At 37.1% G+C, this 20,521-nt stretch overlaps 1 protein-coding gene across 8 annotated transcripts in view; it reads left to right on the top strand.

Moving 5' to 3' along the window:
• Window positions 1-20,521, top strand: part of NBEA (neurobeachin) — a 764,716-nt gene that overhangs the window by 565,291 nt on the left and 178,904 nt on the right. The window contains exon 1 of one of the 8 annotated variants that reach the window (XM_043991719.1): window positions 11,041-11,059. The exons of the other annotated variants lie outside the window; for them this stretch is intronic. The gene's annotated coding sequence lies outside the window, so the exon portion shown is untranslated. Of the gene's footprint in view, window positions 1-11,040; window positions 11,060-20,521 lie in introns of those variants that run through there. 8 annotated transcript variants of the gene reach the window in all.

The raw sequence follows: 20,521 nt of genomic DNA, 5'->3' as shown, positions 1-20,521 counted from the left end.
GACAGAGAACAACTGAAGCTGCCCTGGTCTCCATGCCCAGACCAATGAAATGCCTGGGCCTGTCCATATTTTTGTCAATTCCAGGCTCTGATTATTTTGTAGATCTCCCAAACTTCCCCCTTCTGAGATTACCTAAGTTTCTTCCTGGGTTTAACTTATTATGCAGAGGAACCCATTTAGTGAAACTGTGAGAAACTTTCTCTTCCCAAAGGCAATCTCATTACTCTCTCTGTTTTGGTACCTCATATAAACCCTGTCCCAAGTTCCTTTCTTCAGGTACTCTTAGCACCTGCTATGTGGTATTATGAGTTGCAACTCCTCTGTCCCAACTAAAGACCTTAATTTTGTTATGTTGACTTTTTTCATTAATTTTCAGGTTGACAAATTTGTTTCCTGGGAAATTTCTAAAATGTGTTAATATAGTTAGTGGAAAAACCAGGGGGGAATTCAGTGACCACAAAGAGCCCAGCATTCATCCATAAAAAATAGACAGTCTTTTTCATAGACTATTTCCTTATAAGACTACTGAACTGATCAATCAAGGGAATTCTGTAAATGTAGTTCACCTAGATTTTAATAAAGCATTTAATATAATCTCTAATGCTAACTCTGTGGAAACAATGGCAAGATAATGGTATCAAACTCAAATAAAAATAGTGGCCACCAAACTGTACATAAGGGTCCCTGCAAGCTGTATATTAACTTAGAAATTCACTTGTAACATGTTCTGTGTTCCATTATATTTTTATACTTTTTCTTTAATGTTTTCCAATTATATTTTAATCTGGGAGTATTGCTCACAGTTTGGCCCCATGTTTCACACCTCTGAGCTAAATGATTGTACAATTAGATGAATTCACAACTAGTTAAATGACTAGACTCAAAGGGTGATGCTACCCTATAATTCTGGAGGTTTATGGAGGGCCCTGAATATCTGTGTTTGGACCTATTAAAAAATTTTTATAATTTTTCTGGTTCCCAAAACATAGATGGTCTACTTATCAAATATGCAGGTGAGACCAAGCTGGGAGCAATAGCAACATTATTGAAAGAGAAGATCTAAAAATGTATCTCAATAGGCTAGATAATTGGACTAAATTTGAGAAGATAAAATTGAAAAGGGTTAAATGTAAATTCCTACATTTTGGATTAGGAAGAGGATGACTTACAAAGTAATTGAAGTATGGTTACATAGCAGTTTGTCTGGGAAAAGTCTAGGTGTTTAATGGACTTCAAGATCCATAGGATTCAGCCAGATGATGTGGCAACCAAAAAAAGCTTATATACTCTGACTTCATTGAAAGACTTTACTTCCAAGAATAAGGAATCAATGCCCCTCAACTAATCAGGAAACTATGAGTTGAATTAGAAGGCAACTGAAGTCTCAACCAACTCTGAAATTCCATGGTTTTCCCCTCTGGCTCTACCCATGATCCCTGTGACTTCCCCAAACAAAATACCACTCCCTATCCATGACTCTCCTATAATGTTTTGTCACCCCCATTAGGATGTAAGTTCTTTGCAAGCAAGAACTGTCTCATTTTTTCCTTTATATTCCCAGTCCTTCACACATAGGCTTTAAAATTCTTGTTCATCATGCATTCTATAATTCAGAATATTTGAAAGAAGGTATGGGAAGATAGATTTTAGCTCAATAATAACATATCTTATAACTAGAGCTGTTCTAAATGCAATGGATTGCCTCAAAAACCAGTAGACTCTCTGTTACTGGTAGCTAGGTAGTACAGTGGATAGAGCATCAGGTCTGGAGTCAGAAAGACCTGAGTTCAGTCCTGCCTCAGAGATTTAACTGTGTGACCCTGGGCAAGTCACCCTACTTCTCTCAGCCTCAGTTTCCTCAAACCTAAAATGGGGATAAATAACAGCACCTACCTCACAGTATTGTTTTGGAGATCAAATGAGATAATATTTGGAAAGTGTTTAGCAAATCACAAAGTCCTTATGTATGCTACTTTTAAGAGGTGGCAACATAGAGCATTGGAGAGCCGTGCCAGAAATCAAGAAAACCCGAGTTCAAATTTGCTTCAAATACTTACTAGCTATATGATCCTAGGGAAGTCACTTAATCTCTGCCTGTCTTAGTTTCCTTATCTGTAAAATGAGGATGATAAAAAGAGCACCTACCTCCTGAGGTTGTTATGAGGATCAAAGGAGATATTTGTGAATGACTTTGAAAACATTAAAACACTATATAAATTATATTATTGTTAATAGAATTAAAATGTAATAAATTCTGTAGGATTTGTCAGTTATATTCTGGTAGTATATTAATCACTATCTTGGAGCAAGTCATGGTGTCCTAGCATATTACTTTTTTTTAAAAATTTATTTATTTTTAAGTGAGGCAATTGGGGTTAAGTGACTTACCCAAGGTCACACAGCTAGTAAGTGTTAAGTGTCTGAGGCCAGATTTGAACTTAGCTCCTCCTGAATCCAGGGCCAGTGCTCCATCCACTGCACCACCTAGCTGCCCCCTAGCATATTACTTTTCCAAGAACTCAGGTGATTTTTTAGTGCCTTTAAGAAGTTAAAATTTATCCAGATTACTACATTTATTTAGATTAGATACAGAAAGATCTGGATTAAAAGACATTTTCAGATAACTTTCTCTTTTCTAAATATTAGTTCATTAATTCATTGAGTACTCTAAGAGGTAGAAAAATAAAGAAAATAAACTTAGTTATCCTTTTGACAATACCAAAAATGAGGCATCGAAAAACTACTCCTGAGGCAGCTAGGTGGCGCAGTGGATAGAGCACCGGCCCTGGATTCAGGAGGACCTGAGTTCAAATCCGGCCTCAGACACTTAACAATTACTAGCTGTGTGATCCTGGGCAAGTCATTAACCCCAATTGCCCCACCAAAAAAAAAAAAAAAAAAAAAAAAAAGGAAAACTGCTCCCTAGTTGTTCCTACAACAGTTAACCATAAGAGAATATGGAAGTAAAACAACTCCAGAAATATCTGAGGCTTGTGAAAAAGGCTAATGAAAACAAAATTGACTTTTTCAAGTGTGCTAAGGTAATTATTATTTTCCCAATAACTACCAAACAACTCTGGATTTTTAAGGTTTCATGTTTTTAAAGCCCTAAGATTTTTCCCATCTTCCAAGTGGATGATTAAGTATAGACTAAAGCTTAGCCCAAGGGTTGAGGTTAACATCTCCTACCTGCCCAACCAAATTCCTGACCTCTTTTGTATGTAGATAAAGCCAACTCTAAGATCCACCAGGGTTTCTGGGCACACCTTATATATGTAAAGCCCATAATTCTTTTTGTACTTCCTGTTATTAACAAATTCAATGTAGGAGTTAAGAAGTTAACATTAAAATCATGGAGAAGTAAATATCAAAGATTTTCTTAAATAATATTATTTAAGCAGCAGCTAGGTGGCACAGTAGATAAAGCACCGGCCCTGGATTCAGGAGGACCTGAGTTCAAACCCAGCCTCAGACACTTGACACTTACTAGCTGTGTGACCTTGGGCAAGTCACTTGACCTTCATTGTCCTACATCCAAAAAAAGGGGGGGAATAATAATAATATTATTATTTCTCCCCCCCAACACATTTCAAAGTGGAGAAATATTTTGCAAATTCTTATTTATAATATTTCTTTCCCATTCGTGTATAAGTCTTCCTTTATAAATGTCTCATTTGATTCCTATAACAAAACTAGGAGGTAGCAGGTTTCCATCGTGGACCACCATGGATCAGCGCCTTGAAGAGCCACAGGCCACAGTGTGGCTGTGCAGTTGTATCTATGCCATGAGGAGTAGCTGGAGTATCCTCTCCAGGGCGCTGGCCTGGGCGGATCAATATGGAAAATAAGCTGTTGCCCATGAAGCAGGTTTTCCCTCTCCGCCACATTGGTGGATCCAAAGGAGAGGCAGAGCCAATACAGTTTGGCACCAGTGCTGCTGCAGGAGTTGCCAGAGGGATGTGATGTCCAACATCCAACTGCCTAAGGGACTCCAACTCCTGATTTTTTCCTCGGGGTTAATTCCAGAACCTTTCCCATATATGGGTATAGCCTCAAGGTAGCAGAGGTTTAAAATCAGGATTTTCCTTCCCCTAGGGAGTTGCCTGCCAAGGCTAATGAGCCCCACCTGCTGGAAGTGATTGGTTTTTAAGGCCAGTGACTCGCCTTTGCCCTTTCTTCTGTTAGTGGAAACAGTTCCACCTCAAGAAGGTCAGGAGTTGGGCTTTGGTTGTCAGAGGCTATTTGAGACGCACACCATTGGAGCATTTTATAGAGAGTGGGAGTTTATCCCCACTCCTATCCCGGCATGACAACCTTTGGAACCAAGGAACTAGGAGGTAGATGCTATCATTATTCCCATTTTACAGATAAGGAAACTGAGAGGCAGACATAAGTGACTTGCCTAGGGTCACATAGCTAGTAAGTATTTGAGGCAAAATATTTTGTAAATTTCTATTTATAACTTTTTTTGTAGCATAGGCCAACCACTTAGAGAGAATTTAATACCTTTTCTCTCTCCCCTGCCCCCTACCATCTAAACCCCTTCCTAATTTTTCTATTCCTTGTTGAAGGTATCACCATCTTTCTAGTCACTTTCAAGTCTTGCCCATCCTACCACCATAATATCTCTCAAAACCATTCCCTTCTCTCCAGTTACACTAAACCCACCTTAGTTCATATCTTTATCACTTCTTACCTATATTCTTTTGGGGGGGGGCAGGGCAATGAGGGTCAAGTGACTTGCTCAAGGTCACACAGCTAGTATGTGTCGAGTGTCTGAGGTCATATTTGAACTCAGGTCCTCCTGAATCCAGGGCTGGTGGTTTTATCCACTGCACCACCTAGCTGCCACCCTTACCTTTACTCTTACAGTTGCTTCCTAAATGATCTCTGTCTCTGGTCTCTCTCTCTCTCCCCTCTCCAATTCATCCTCCACACAGTTAGCAAATTTATACTCCTAAAGCATAAGTCTGACTGACATTTCCCCTATTCAGAAAACTCCAAAAAAAATTTATAAAGTACCTACTTTGCAACAGGCACTGTACTAAATTCTGGGGATACAAAGAAAGGCAAAAGACAATCCCTGCCCTTAAGGAACTCACTTTCTAATGGGGAAAGATGCTGAAATGAATCAGGGGAAGAAGGGGACTACTCTGTGCTGGGAATGATGAAGAGCAAAGAAGGTTAGTAGGATGAAGAAATGATGAAGTAGCTGGCTTGGGTGCCCTCCTTAAATGGAAGATATGAGAGGAGCTCTCTAATGTCCACCCTCTGCAATCAGAGGGAGGGAGGGGCCTCAGGGTAGGGGATAATGAGATGTGAGTTTCAGAGTTGATGTGATCTTGCACAATGAAGAATTTCTAAAGACCATGATGAAGTCCATGATGCAATTGGGTAGGAAATAACAACTCTATTACTGATAAGATCAAATTCCAACTCCTCTAATTGGCTTTTCCAGCCCTTCAAAATCTGGATGCAGCCTACTTTTCCAGTTTAATTTTCCTTCATTCCTCTTTATACATGCTGTGTTCCAGTCAAACTGACCTGATTGACAAAAAATGCTGGAAAAAACTGGAAAATAGTATGGCAGAAACTAAGCATAGACCAACGTCTTATACCATATACCAAAGTAAAGTCAAAATGGGTACATGTTCTAAATATAAAGGGTTATACCATAGGCAAATTAGAAAAGGAAGGGATAGTTTACTTTTCAGATTTATGGAAAAGGAAAGAATTTATGACCAAAGACAAGATAAAGAACATTATGAAATATAAAATGGATAATTTTCATTACATTAAATGAAAAAGGGTTTGCACAAACAACATTGGAAGGAAAACAGAAAGCTGGGAAACAATTTTTATAGTCAGTGTTTCTGATAAAAGCTTCATTTCTAAAATAAATGGAGAACTGAAGCAAATACGTAAGAATACAAGTCATTCCCCAATTGAGAATGGTCAAAGGATATAAACAGGCAGTTTTCAGATGAAGGAATCAAAGCTATCTATAGACATATAAAAAAATGTTCTCAATCACTATTGATTAGAGAAATACAAATTAAAACTACCCTGAAGTGTCACCTTATAAAAAAGGAAAATGATAAATGCTGGTGAAGATGTGGGAAAATTAGAACACTAATACAGTGTTGGTGGAGTTGTGAACTGATCCAACCATTCTGGAGAACAGTTTGAAACCATGCCCAAAAGTCTATAAAGCTGTACCGCTACTAGGTCTATAGCCCAAAGAAATCATGAAAAAGGGAAAAGGACAGACATACAAAAATATTTATAACTGCTCTTTTTGTGGTGGCAAAGAATTGGAAATTGAGGGGAAGCCCATCAATTGGGGAATGGCTAAACAAGTTGTGGTATATGAATGTAATGGAATACTGTTGTGCTGTAAGAAATGATGAGCAACAGGCTTTCAGAAAAACCTGAAAAGACTCACAAATAAACTGATGCTGAGTAAAATGAGCAGAACCAGGAGAACATTGTACACAGTAACAGCAATATCACTATGTATCATTACAGTGATCAACTATGAATAGCTTGGCTCATCCCCAAAATACAACCATCTAAGACAGTCCTGAAAGACTCATGGTAGAAAATGCTCTCCACATCCAGAAAAAGAACTGTGGAGTCTGAATGCAGATTGAAGCATCCTATTTTTACATTCGTTGTTGCTCGCTCTTTCTTTCTTTCTTCCTTCCTTCCTTCCTTTTTTATTGTGTTTTTTTTTTCTTTTGTTCTGATTCTTCTCGCACAGCAGGACTAATGTGGAAATATATTTAAAATGATTGTAATTATAACCTCTATCAGATTGCTTGCTGGTTTTGGGAGGAGGAGAGAAGAAGGAAGAGAGGGAAGGAGAAAAAGGAACTCAAAATCTAACAAAAATGAAGGTTGAAAATTATCTTTACGTGTAATTGGAAAAAAATAAAATAAAATACTATTAAAATAACAAACAAACAAAACACAAACTGACCTCCTTGCTGTCTTACATTTAGCGTATTGAATCTCATGTCTCTCTGCTTATGTACAAACTATTCCACCATGCCTATAATGTATTTTTTACTCACTACCACCTCATAAAATTCTTCGATTCCTTCCAAGTTCTGTTCATGTGCCATATCCTTCAGGAAATCTATGTGGATCCCTCCCATTTGCTGGTACCCTCTCCTTGAAGGGCTGAAATTACTTTGCATGTATTTTGTATATACTTTGCACGTTATATCCCCCATCTCCGTAAAATATAAGTTCCTTAAGAGCAAAGATTATTTTTTTTAAACTTTGTATTACCAAATCTAACACAGAGCTTAGCTTACCTGTTTGTTGGATTGAATTTCATTCAATTCAGTTTCCTTGTTTTATGTATTAGGAAACTATAACTTTTTAGTACATTCACCCTCATTAATTGAAGAAAAGAAGATTGTAGATTCAAAATACTAGTTAGATTTTATGAGTTTTCATATTGCTAATATGACACTGAATTGATCATTTATCAAATGAACACCTATGTATGTAGCACTGTTCTAGTCAGGAAGGGGAAATAACTCTTACTTTCAAAAAGCATTTAGGACAAGGAAATATTTTTGTTTAAATTGTTAAAATAGTGACTTTCCTATGTTCTTATATGTAAATTTTAGGCATCTTACTTTTTGAAAGCAGAAAATACCCTTAACTCTGTGGATTTCCTACCTACATAGATATTGTGCTCATAGATGTAAGATACTTAACCTGTGACATCACTGCCTTATAAAAATTTATCCTGAAATTATAAGTATTTCATTGGTGTTCTTGCTTTATTTAAGTGTCATTAAGAATGAACAAAGGAGCAGTTACCTAAATGGCTTTCAGAGGGTGGGGAAAATAAAAGCTGTTCAGTTTCATTCCAGTGCTAATCGTCTATTCCTGTTCAGTAGGCAGAGGCTAGGGTCCAAAGGAAAGAGACCTGTGGTTTTGGTGCCTGATAGAATTTAGTTAAAATGACAACTCATGACTTTAGAACATGAAGACATCACTGCTTGATGTTATTTTGTAGATGTTTTCAGGAATGCTAAATAATGAGCTACTTCTCTTAATGGACTGAGATAGTGATTATTTAAGTTATACCTTTCAAAAACAATTTCAGAATAGCTTGAAGAGAAATTCAGTGTGAAACCAATCATTCCTACCTGTATATTCAGCATTTTATATTGATTCTATTTACAACTAGTAAAGTTTTAATTATATTTCTAGTCATAAAATTACAAAATATACTTACAAAACAGGAAATTTTCTTTAAAGAATTAAAATTCTTCAGCATGACACATGCAACCCAAATAAAATTATTTCTTTAAATATATATCTTAGTAGCAAAGTCATGCTTTAAAGTACTGGGACATGAAACTTTAAAGTAACAAATATTTAATATTTATTCACTGAATACATTAGAATTGTAGTATTCTTATGCTACATGTGTTTGCTGAAGAACAGATATGACAAAACCTCCATTTTCTTTTTTTCCCTAGTAACTTCCTTTCATATATAGTTTCCACAGGCTGCATTTATTATTTAGATATAATTAATGAGTTATGCATGAACTTAAGTAGTAGGCTTTAGTTCAGTTCTTTCTCTTTTTGATAAAACTCAAATTGTGTAAATGAGTTTCTGTGACCATGCTGTGAAATGTAAGAGTATAGGTATGTCTTCAACTTTGGGTCGATAGCCCAGCTGAAGCATCATCGCCTTTAAAAAAGAAATCATCTTGCTTCATAAGCACATTCTTTTTCCCAAATATGAGAAACCTGAGGTAATGCTTGTCTCTATACTGCTCTTTTACGGAAAAGCACAGTATCTGTTTACCTGGTTGAAATTCAGATTGTTTTATTATGGTGTCAATTCTTTGGTTTTGGCAGCACTTCTAAAGTATCTCTACACAAAAGGAGTACCACAGTGAATGAATGCTAGTGTTGACACCACCTAACAAGCAGGGATTATGTGTTTACAGACGAAGTAATATGATAGGTCAAGTATAAGAGGCGCTTCTCAAGAGCACTTCACCACATAATGAGTGACTGACTAGAAAGTGCGGAGCCTGCCACTCTTTGGCTTCATTTCCGTGTTGATGCCTGCCTCTCTCCTCCAAAGCCCTCTTGATCATGTTCAGCTGCTCTGTTCTCATGTGGTGAATAATAGTAGAGTAAAGCTGCTTTTCTGTCTCATTTTTCTTGCTAATTTACACATTCAAGCCATTTTTTGTTTGCTACCCTTATTTGCTATTCCCTTTTGTCAAGGCACTGTTCTCCTTTTTGCCTGAGGCCTATGAACTAATTTGAGCTTCTATAATTACTTCATGTTTTACACCTGTCTGCATATCATGCAACCCTTGTCTCTGTACTTAAGCTGTATATTTCCTTGCAGAAAAGCGATTTTTCTTATACAAGGAGTCCCTAAGTTTCTCCTCAGACTTCCTACAGACAAAACACAATTAAACTGTTGAGATGTTCTCAGCAATGAAGCTGACCTTCTGGGTTCATGAAGGACAAATGAATGCTGTCTGTTCAGACAGTTTGTGTTAAGACATTGTTGAGCAAAGAGCCCTGAGCTTTGTTCCTCTTGAATGAAGCAGTGGTTGTAGTCATTTTAAAATCATTAAGACTCTGAATGCACAGTATCAGTCTACAGTGTTTGCTCTACAGCTGCTCTTCTGCTTTAATAGCAGCTTATTAAATTTGGGTCAAGCGCACTCTGAAGAATATCACAATGAAGAAACTGTTCAAAAAGTTACCTGTTTAAAAAAGGCAATTGATGAGATTTTTAACTTAAGTGACAGCTGCAATTCATTGCCTGCTCTTTGTGGTGTCCTGCAACCAGAACAGCCTTTTGTAATTTGGTCTTCATTTTGTAAGAGCTTTTTTGAATAATCCAGGGTTGCTTTCCTCTTGGAGCCTGCCTCAATCCAATTAGGAGTTTAACAAGGGTCAAATTAAGGAGACTTTACACTTCATGTTTGCATCATTAGCCATAAGACTGTTCTGTGCGTGCATGACTGTGTGTCAGGGGAAAGGGGGAAAGGCTGCAAGATGGGACGGACACAAAGCTGTCTGTCATCCACCATGTGGTGCAGCCCTTCACTGAATGCAGGCGCAGCAGGCTACCAACAACATTTCCAGTTATCTTTGGGGGTTGTTGTCTTGTAGAATCAGCTGGTGCAGAGTGGTTTGGAGGTTACAGGTGCTAGCTAGGACCGAAGAAAACGAGTATGTTTCATACCAACTCTTCTCTCTCCTGGTATCCTATTGTTATTGGACAAATGACTAGGAAGATATGAATTTAGAAACCTCTTGAGCATTCATTATTTTTGATGAGATGACAACTATGTAGGTTCTTGTTCTCACTCTTCATACTATTTCCTGCTATTTTTGAAAACATAATTGTTCCTTCTGTTAAGTATTTCATATGGAATTGAAGCGATTTATTTAAAGGGCTAGCACATTAGAGGCTTTGGGAAGACCAGCTTCATGTTATTCAAGAAAACACTGCAATGAAAATTGTCTTCTCTGAAGAAATCCATTCCTTAGAATACCTTATTGCTTAGTTCTTCCATGACCACAAGTTATATTTTAGACCTTGTTAGTATGTTTTAACTATTTTCTGTTCCTGTTTAAAAAAAAAAGTGACAGGACCGAGACCCTTTTTTCATAATACGGTTTGTGAAAAAACAACAAAATTCTGCTAATCAGTTCTTAGATGTGTGGGATATTGCTAGGTTGCAATGCCTCTTCAGCAAATGCTTTGTGCTACATACAAAGTAACGATTTATCTAAAAATAACACTTTCATTGTTCCTTTCTTCCCCCCAACCCATTAATAGGTACTTTAGTATCATGTGAGTTTTCATAGTTTAATCCCTTTTCAAAAGCTTTTCAGAATAAAGGCTCTAAATGGTCCTCAGTATTAATTTGATGTGACTTCTGTACAATATGGTTTGAAACTCTCAGAAGCACATTTTTACAGCTTACCCTTTTTCACTGGAGCAATGTGTGGAAAATGCGAGCTAAATGTTTAATGGAGTCTCTGATGTAAGTCGTTTTTGTTGTCTTCTAATACTACAGCTTTCCAGTTTAAAAAAAATATATATTGGCATCATTATTAGGTAATGCTTAATAGCTCGAGGATTGCATTTTGGGTTGTCTATTGAATTAAAAACTTTAATGCCCTTTAAGATGCTGATTTTTCAAAGCTTTCTCTTAAGCATTTGATTTGCTGAGAATTTAGGCCACTAATAAAGGGTGCATGGTAAATAGCAATCATGCTTTATAGTTGATTTTGCCTTAGTCAATTATATCTTTGTTTACATTTGGACAACAATGACTGGGGCTTCTAGCCTAGCAGCCTGCAGCTTATCTGTCTCTGAAGTATTGGTACAGGGTACAACAATCTTCACTGACAACAAATCATTTTAAACTTGGCCTATAATTTTGTTATTCCAAAATCTATTTTCTAACCTATTTATAGGAGGAAATTTATTGAAAAAATTTACACTTTTTTTTAGTTCAGAACAATTTTTCTTTGGAGATACATTTTAAATAGATGTAATGTATCTTGCCATAAATGAAGACACCATAACCCTAACCATAATTACTGAGTTATTACAAGGATCTTGAAGTAAAGTCTGTACAGACTTAAATGTATTCCTTCTAATTTTAGTACCTTGTTAATTGAAGATAATCAGTGACTTTATCATACTAAGCTGACTTTTGAAGTTACTAATGCATAAGAACGTAAAGTAGTCTTGACTTAAAAGTAAGCTTGTTTGCTGAAATTCCACTTAATTGCATTAAGGTGGGGTTTTTTAAGGTTTTTTTTGGGGGGGGGGTGAGGCAATTGGGGTTAAGTGACTTGCCCAGGGTCACAAAGCTAGTAAGTGTCAAGTGTCTGAGGTAGGATTTGAACTCAGGTCCTCCTGACTCCAGGGCCGGTGCTTTATCCATTGCATCACCTAGCTGCCCCTGCATTAAGTTTTATTGCTATACTTTTAAATATAGGATCAAGTCATTTGGCTACTTAAAGTCTGTGGAGGTATCTATCTCTTTTCCGTTCACTATGGATGATAAAGCCTTTATTTTTTAAATCAGAGTGAAATTATAACTTTAAAATATTGGGGTCCTAATTAGTTATCCATAGCTTCTGAGAAAATGTCAGTGTAAAAACAAATATAAACACTCCCAAAACTTATCTATTTTTATTTTCCTCTGAATTGCTGAAGTATTGTGTGTGGTGTGTGTGTGTGTGTGTGTGTGTGTGTGTGTGTGTGTGTGTGTGTATATATATACATACATATACATATACATATATATATATATATACACACACACACATTTTTGAATGAACGTTCATAACCTGAAAATTAGGAATAAAGGAAACAATAAGGATAGTGTGATGAAATGATATTGCTGAGTTATTGAAGAATAGGGTCAGAACATGTGAATAATTCCTCCAATTTATTGTGTACTATATTGTATTTATTGTTATTTATTCCATTTTATTTCATATATGTCTTATTCAAACTTAGTTGTTTACATGTTATCCCATCCATTAGATTGTGACTTCCTTGACATCAGGGAAAGCTCTTATAAATGCTTGTCAATTTCACTTGATAATGCTGTATATTCAAAGAGTTCTTTAGCATTTATAATAAAAATTGTTTGAATATATGGCATTATCAAGTCAACAGGCATTTATTAAGTTCCTACTATGTACCAGGCAGTTCATTTAGTTCTGGGGCTACAAAGAAACCACCCCCACACCCCCTTCCCTCAAAAAATGTTCCTGCCCCCAGGGAGCTGAAATTCTATTGGGGGTGGCAGCAGGGGAACACCAAGTACATACAACATATACATAGAATAGATGGAGAATAATAATTTCAAAGAGAAATGAGTTTATGCTACAATATGTAACCTTATTCAGGATCTACCTCATGAGGAGCCAGGACCCTAGTAAAGTTAGTGACTTCCAGACCTTTGGTTAGGGAAATAAACTCAGAATCATTGATTTAGCACTTGTGTCCAAACCTCATCATTTTACAGATGAGGAAACTAGGCACAGAAATTAACTGATCTAAAATCACTCTGTGACAGGTAGAGTTTGAACTCAGGAAAGGCTTCTTGTAGAAAAAGGCAGTATTTGAGCTGACTCTTGAAGGAATAAAGGATTCCATGGGATGCATATTAAAAAGAGATCTACGATTCAGCCAGTGCAAAGGCACGAAGATTAGAGATGAAGTTATATGAGTTAGGAACAGAGAGAAAACCATTTTGGTTACTAGAAAGAAAAGTTGGAACCAGAATGTAAAATGCTTTAAAAAGCCAAATAGAAGAGCTTGTATTTGATCCCAGAGGCAATAGAGAGCCACTAGAGTTTATTGAGTAGGGAATGACATGGTCAGGCCCGTGCTTAAGAGCTGGGTAGAGTATCATTTGGAGTAGGGAGAAACAAGTCAGAGAGACAAATTAAGAAGCCATTGCAATAGTCTAGGAGGAGATAAGGGCCAGAACTTGGTTGGTATTTGAAGGTAGTGAAAAAAAGGGATGGAAACAAGAGACATTATAGAGGGGAAAATGGTAAGATTTGGCAATTTGTTGTGTATATGGAGTAAGGGGAAATGGGGCATTCAAGTATAACCCTGAGGTTATGAACCTAGAACCAAAGGATGGTAGTGCAGAGAAGTAGGGAGTCTTGCTTTTAGACATTTTCTTTGCCTATCCCTCATGTCTGGAACACTCCCTCCTCTGCTCCAACTACTGACCTCCCTGAATTTTTAAAGTCCCAACTAAAATATCACCTACAGGAAGCCTTCCCCTATACCTCTTAATTCTAGTGCCTTCCCTCTATTAATTATTTGCTATTTATTCTGTATACAGTTTGCTTTGTATATATTTGTTTGCATATTGTCTCACCCATTAGATTGTAAGCTCCTTGAAGGCAGGGGCCATCTTTTGCCTCCTTTTGTATCCCAGCACTTAGCACAGTGCCTGGCACATAGTGGGCACTTAATAAATAATGATTGATTGAATCTAAGTAAAAGAATGGGTTGAGGTGGATTAGGTGATATAAAGATGAGTTCTGTTTTAAACATGATGAGTTTGAGATGTATTACAGGACATCCTGCTTGAAATGTCCAGTAAACATGGAGATATGGGACTCAGGAAAGAGATAAGCAATATGTATATGTGTATGACAGAGAATGTGGGAGTCACCTACATAGAGCTAATAAAACATTGGATGCTGATAAGGCCATTGAGAGTAACAGAGAGAGACAAAGAGTAGGGAGGAAAAGTGGGCCAAGAACAGAACCTTGGGGAAATGCCTGCAGTTACAGTCAATCAGAAGGGGCAGCTAGGTGGTGCAGTGGATAAAGCACCAGGACTGGAGTCTTGAAGACATAAATTCAAATCCGGTCTCAGAGACTTAATAGCTGTGTGGCCCTGGGCAAGTCATTTAGCCCTCTTTGCTTCAGTTCCTCATTTGTAAAATGAGCTGGAGAAGGAAATAACAAACTACCCAGGTCTCTCTGCCAAGAACACCTCGAATGGAATCAAGAAGAGTTGGACAGGACTAAGCAACAATCAAGCAATCAGAAAAATAAAAGGAGAACTGGGATAGAGGTAGGAAGGAAAAAGTGATCACCAGTGTAAAAGTATGGGAGGTTAAGATTAAGACTAAGAAAATACTATCATATTTGCAATTAACAGTTCACTGATAACTTTGGAGAGGGAAGTTTCAGTTGTGTTGAGGTCAGGAAGCCATAATGCAAAGTGAATGGGAAAGGAAGTAGATACAACAAGAAATGACAGCTTTTTCTCAGAGTGTGTCTAAGAGAGGAGAAGAAAGATGTAAAAGGATAGATTGAAGGGATGGCAGGGTGTTGTAAAGATTTTTGTAAGGATAATGAAAAATTGGACATATTTGAAGGCTGTAGAGGAGTCAACAAATTAAATCAGCAAATATTAATTAACCAACTACTATATGCCAGGCACTATGTCAAGGACAAAGGACACAAAGGAAGGCAAAAAACAAGCAAAAAAAACCCCAACTGTTCCTTTTCTTAAGGACCTCACAATCTAATGAGGGAACTCTATGCAAAGCACTATGTACAAACAAGGTATAGACTAGATAAATTGGAGATGATCTCAAAGGGAATACACTAAGATTAAAGATAATCAGGAAATGCTTCTTGAAGGAGTGACTTTAGCTGAAACTTGAAGCAAGCCAGGAGGTGGAGGTGAGGAGGGAAAGCCTTCCAGACCTGGAGGACAGCCAGTGAAAATATCCAGAATTGGGAGACAGAATGTTGTGTACCAGGAAAAGCAAAGAAAAAAGGAAGCTGTAGATAAAAAGATGTTGAAAACTATGGAGAGGGGATAATTGAGACTTCAGTCTGCTAGAGAAGATGGTATCCAGCACCCATGTAAAAGACTTAGCCTTGGATGCTTTGAAATAGATTGGAGAAAAGGAAGAAAGATGGAGGGGAAGGCATGTTAAGGAGTTTAAGATGAAAAGTGAAAGAGAGGAAATTCACAATATATGGTGTCTTTTCTTAGTCAAGAATGAGGCCTTAAACTAAGAAGGCATGGAAAGCTGAATATGTAGCAAACTTGAGGAAAAAGCTTTGGAATGGCCTCCTGGGGGAGTGATATGGGGAAAAACAAAAGGCTTATCTTATTGTGATAAGGTCCTAGTTGAGATTAGATAACATAAATTTGTAATAGACCAGCAAGTTCACCTGTGTGATTTCCTCCATCTTCAAGGGCTTGTTATTAGGAGCAGAGGAGAGAGAGAGATGTAGGATTAATTGACAGTCAGGGCATTGCAAAGGCATAAGTGGTAATAGAACTGATTGTCTTTCAGGAAATTAATGAGAAGATATCAAACTAGCCTTTTCTCCTTTTTAAATTAATAACAGTATATTTTATGAACATATATACTTGAGTGTATATATGTGTGTGTGTGTGTTTGTGTGTGTGTATCTATTTCTATGTTTACTGAACATTTCAAACAAGATGTCCTGAAAGACATCTCAAGCTCAACATGTTTAGAACAGAACTCATTTTTATATTACCCTATCCACCTCAACACATTCTTTTACTTAGATTCAGTTAATCAATATTATATTTGAGCATATATAACCAATATTATGATTGACTAGAAATCTGACCTCCTAATTAGAAATACCTAGATTCCAGTTTTACCTCTAATTTATAGTAGCTGTGTGACTCTGGGCAAGTCATTTAACTTCTCAAAGTATCCCAGGCTCTAAGACTATACATTGCAGAACAATTGCTGATGTACATTGCTACTGGGAGTTTCCTCACCAGGGAGTTCCCTTTATTAGTGAAATCAAATTTAGATGGGGAAAAATATGGCTTAATGTATTCTTTAATTTCTGGATATGTAAAAATGTGGTTAAAAATGTCATCTACCCTTTGAGACCTACTCTGTATAAATATTCTCAGATCAAAAATTCTATAAATGTTAAATGATTACATCTCTGGGTTTATGATGATTGCTATTTGAGATGTCAGAGCAAACACAATTTATCAGTTAATTAGAAATTTTTGTTTGTTTCTTGTGTATTACCAGATGGGTAAGTATGGAGGTATATTACTGGACTGCTAGCCTAATTATCCAATAGTAAATCCTTTGTTTTTAAGATTGAATCACCAAAAATACAGCTTTTTTATTGGAATTACATTGCACCCACAGCCCATAAACTTGAAATTGTCCTGCCCAGCAAAGTCTTATATTACTATCCATTTGAATGGGATAAGTATAATCCATTCACTTAATGAGATATAGTTATGTGGTGTCAAAATTTTGGGGAGAAAGGAAAAAGAATTGATTTTAAGGTCTGGGCAGCTTTTGTTTAACAAAACCCAATATTGTTTGTGACCAAAGAACTAATTAAGATGTGGTGGTGGTATTATTTTGCTCTCTAGCAAGAGAATCACCAGAATTAAAAGGTCTGTAAAAATAAATTTCTAAACAAATGCTGACCTAGATCCATGTTTTAAAAACTATTTTATTTTACCAATTCTTTTTTTTTCTTTTCTTTTTTTTTTTTTGTGGGACTATGGGGGTTAAGTGACTTGCCCAGGGTCACACAGCTAGTACATGTCAAGTGTCTGAGGCCGGATTTGAACTCAGGTACTCCTGAATCCAGGGCCAGTGCTTTATCCACTGCGCCACCTAGCTGCCCCCACCAATTCTGATATTTAACATAGCATTATAAGATGCAAAGAATCAATCCAGAGAAGTCTCATCTTTGATGTTTTTGGATTTTTCCCTTTGTTTTGGAATGCTAAGAGAGCAAGTCTAGGGATAGGTACAGCAATCAGAAGTTTAAGGATTAATATAGTGAGGGGCAAAATAAGGGAGATTTAATTTTTTTCAATGAACAAAAATATGTTTTCTTCTAACCCTCCCTATTGAGAAAAAGGAAAGGAAAAACAACATGCCTGTATGTAATAAATATGCCACAGTAAAGCAAAACAAATTCCCCCATTGACCATATCCCAAAAGTATATTCTGCATCTTGAATCCATCATTTTTTTTTCTGGAGCAGCATGTTTTATCATTGATTTTTTGGAATCATGGTTGGTCATTGCAATGATTAAAGTCAATTAGGGACATTTTAAAATGAAACTCTGTCCCATATAATAGGTGCATATTTATTTTTTTGGTAGGTCAAATTTTTTTTTTTTTAGTGAGGCAATTGGGGTTAAGTGACTTGCCCAGGGTCACACAGCTAGTAAGTGTTAAGTGTCTGAGGCCGGATTTGAACTCGGATACTCCTGATTCCAGGGCCGGTGCTCTATCCACTGCGCCACCTAGCTGCCCCAGTAGGTCAAATTTTATGTGTTACAGTGGTCAAAAACCCCAATATAAACATTCTGACTCAATTTTCAAATCTTTAGATATAGAAATGCCTTCCCAGATCCAAATAGGACCCTTCTACCCCACCCCACCCCTACCCTGCCATTAACAATGTTATTGTTTGGGCACACTTACATTAGTATGCCTATCTATACCTGCTGTATAGGTTTGAAATATATAAAATTTTCAGTAAAATATTAGATAACATGATTAGATTGGAGGCTGATTTTTCTTTTCTAATAGATTAGATGGAAGTTGATTTTTTTCTCTAATAAATAATTTTTTATTTATTTTAAGAGTTTTAGATTCTTTTCCCATATCACTTTTTCTAATGAGTAAAATAATTCCATATAAAGATCTTACCATTTTTCTTTTTAAACCCTTATTTGTAATCAAATTGATTTTTGTTTCAGATGTAATATTGGCTTTCCTTTGGTTGTAAAGCTATTCATGCTCTTGTCCCAAGAACATTGATGTTGCTGTTCAGTTGTTTCAGTTGCATCAAACTCTTTGGGACCCCATTTGGAGGTTTCCTTGGCAGAGATATTGGATAAATTTGTCATTTCCTTCTCCAACTCATTTTGTAGATGAGGAAGCTGAGGCAAACAGGGTTTAGTGACTTGCCCAAGGTCACATAGTATCTAAGGCCAGATTTGAACTCAGGTCTTACTGATTCCAGCCCTGGTACTCTATCTATCAGGCCACCTAGCTGCCCTGGAATATTAATACCAAGCCTATAACTCAACAATGTTATTGCCTAGGAGAAAAGAAAAAGAATTATCATTATAAAAATTTTCTTGTAGTATTATACATCATCAAGTATTTATTAAACCTACTCCTCTTCTAAATTTTTCTGTTTCTATTAAGAGCACTACCATTTTTCCAGTCAACCAGATTCATACCTTCTTATTTGTCCTCAATTCTTCATTCTCCCTCAACCAACAAATCTCTGGTTGATCTCTCCTCACCACAACCATAGATCTAAGATCCTTATCACCCCTCTCCTGGCTTACTGGAATAGAACTTTCCATCTCATCTCTCCCCTTTCCCTTTCCTCAGTACATCTTCTACACAGATGCCAAAGTGGTCATTTCTAAAGTGAGCATATAAATACTTTATTTCATTGTTCATATAAGCTTCAATGTCTCATATCCAAAAACAAACAAGACCAAAAAACCCCACCTCATCTGGAATTTAAATCTCTTCAGTCTGGCTCCAAACTATCCTTTTCAAGATTGAATATCTTGTGTTCACACGTGGTTTATGGTTCAACCAAACTGGTCATCTTGATGTTCTTCACATAACATTCTGTCTGCATGCCTTTTCTTTTCTTTTTTTTTTTTTTAAGTGAGGCAATTGGTGTTAAGTGACTTGCTCAGGGTCACACAGCTAGTAAGTGTTAAGTGTCTGAGGCCAGATTTTCTCCATGCCTTTTCACAGCCTGACGACCCTCCCTCTTCCCTTTGTTTGGAATGTATTCCTTCCTCACCTTCACCTCTTAAGTCCCTAGTTTCTTTTCAAAGCCCCACTCAAGCACCTACACCTACCAATTGCTAGTGGGAAGAGAATGAGACATGGGAAATTTGAGAGAGAAAATGGTTTGGTGAGTGGGTATAATGATTGGAATGACGCCACCTGCTGGAGACTTACTGTAGAAGAGCTCCACCCATGAGGTGATGGTCTTTGAGGGCAAGACCATGCGTCTTTCCTTTGGTGTCAGGAAGGGATGTTTGCTTGTGGGAGAGGAAGGTGGAGCACTGGTGCTCTGACTCAGTGCTTTTTCCTGGGGACTCTGGCGGAGAAGGGAGCTAGAAATGTGCTCTCCCTTTAATAGATAGATGAATGTAGGCCTTTCCTTCTCTCTTTACCAAATTCTTATTCTCCTTAATAAATGCTTAAAAGTCTAACTCTTGCTAAAGCTTATAATTTATTGGTGACCACTCGTTAGATATTTTAGACAGTCTAGCTAGAATTTTAGCCTTTAACAGAGGGTAATGAATTAGGGTGGTACAAAAGGATTGCATTACCATAGCAGGAACTCTTTGATTTTTTGCCTATATATCCTCTCAGCCTGGCATATATACTAGGCACTTCATATTCGTCGAATGATCAATTTGTTTTTTTTTTTAAATGGAAACAACTCCTGTGTTTATATTCAGTAGTAGAGGTAATAGGGAGCCACTGTAGGTGATTGAATAGAGGAATGACATGGTCAGACCTGTACTTTATTTAGGAAGATATATTTGACAGCTTGAGAGAAAGATGAACTAGAGTGAGAAGAGATTTGAGGCAGGGAGACCAACCACCAGGATATTGAAATAATCCAGGCATGGTGAGGGCCTACACCAAGGTATTATCACTGTCAGAAGAGAGAATAGGGCATGTATGAGAGAAATTAGGAAGACAAAATCAACAGAACTTGGCATCCGATTGACTAGAGGGGTAACAGAGAGAGGCATCCAGGATGACACCTAGATTGCAAGCCTGGATGACTGGAAGGATGTTAGTGCCCTTGATAGTAAAAGTGACTTTAGGAAGAAGGGAGAGTTGGAATGGGGGGGGCAGGGAATAATGACTTCAGTTTGGGAATGTGTTTAAGTTTAAAATAT

The sequence above is a fragment of the Dromiciops gliroides genome, chromosome 3 (assembly GCF_019393635.1).
Source record: "Dromiciops gliroides isolate mDroGli1 chromosome 3, mDroGli1.pri, whole genome shotgun sequence".
Lineage (NCBI taxonomy): Eukaryota > Metazoa > Chordata > Mammalia > Microbiotheria > Microbiotheriidae > Dromiciops > Dromiciops gliroides.
This window is presented reverse-complemented; position numbering and strand designations above follow the sequence as displayed.